Source organism: Penaeus monodon, chromosome 15 (genome assembly GCF_015228065.2).
Source record: "Penaeus monodon isolate SGIC_2016 chromosome 15, NSTDA_Pmon_1, whole genome shotgun sequence".
Lineage (NCBI taxonomy): Eukaryota > Metazoa > Arthropoda > Malacostraca > Decapoda > Penaeidae > Penaeus > Penaeus monodon.
The window spans coordinates 39028220-39028558 of NC_051400.1; the positions used below are offsets into that span (position 1 = coordinate 39028220).

The 339-nt window shown below is 34.2% G+C and overlaps 1 protein-coding gene across 1 annotated transcript in view; it reads right to left on the bottom strand.

Moving 5' to 3' along the window:
* The window catches only part of LOC119582172, a 4919-nt gene that overhangs the window by 840 nt on the left and 3740 nt on the right, over nucleotides 1–339 (bottom strand). The gene's annotated exons all lie outside the window — the stretch shown is intronic.

A 339-nucleotide genomic window follows, 5' to 3' on the forward strand; every position in this document is an offset into this window, starting at 1 on the left:
GCATTTTTACCTACGACCAACCAGATACTCCTTGAACAATATAATTTGATATCAGAAAGGTATATCAATATCTAGTCCTTAAAGCATTTCTATTTCGTCTACGCTGAATTCAGGATACGTTTTAGACTGGATTTATTCCTATAGCTGGCAAGGAGTGAATAAAAACATGGGAATAGTCACAGTATCAGATTGTATTAAGGCTTTCGCCAAATGCATTATGAATGAACGAAGACTAAATATGCAATTAAATTATATAGACGGAAACTGAATTCAAAAGATTAGCTATTTCCCTTATCGATCAATGCGTCTATCCCCAGTAGATATTCAAACTGGACAGTT